A 500-nucleotide genomic window follows, 5' to 3' on the forward strand; every position below is an offset into this window, starting at 1 on the left:
TGATTCATGAACTACCTGGAAGCCAACTATGTTCTGGTGTGGACATTTAACTCATGACAAAGTGATAAACTGGTGGTACTTAATAAGTAAATATATTTAACTAAAACCTATATGTGTCTGGTGGCATATTGCAGGCCATACCCCCGATCTCTCTTCCACCCATTTCTACCAGTACTGTTACCTATCCAATAAAGCATAAACTGCCAAGCAAGAAAATTAAAAAAGCTATGGAAATCTTTCTTACCATCCTTAAATGACATAAAACATACGTACTTTAGTGTAATAATAAGAATAATTAAATAATGCAAACTGCAGCTTAATGGTATGAAAGTCAGTTGTTCTTAACAAAGCAGAGCTATCAGCCAATATGAAATAATCTTAATTTCATCTGCTTCATTTAATCTATTATAATGTGTGAATGTTTGTCAATGTCAATGTCAATTTTATTTCTATAGCACATTTAAAAACAACAGCAGTTGACCAAAGTGCTGAACAGGGTC

This window comes from Etheostoma cragini, chromosome 3 (assembly GCF_013103735.1).
Source record: "Etheostoma cragini isolate CJK2018 chromosome 3, CSU_Ecrag_1.0, whole genome shotgun sequence".
Lineage (NCBI taxonomy): Eukaryota > Metazoa > Chordata > Actinopteri > Perciformes > Percidae > Etheostoma > Etheostoma cragini.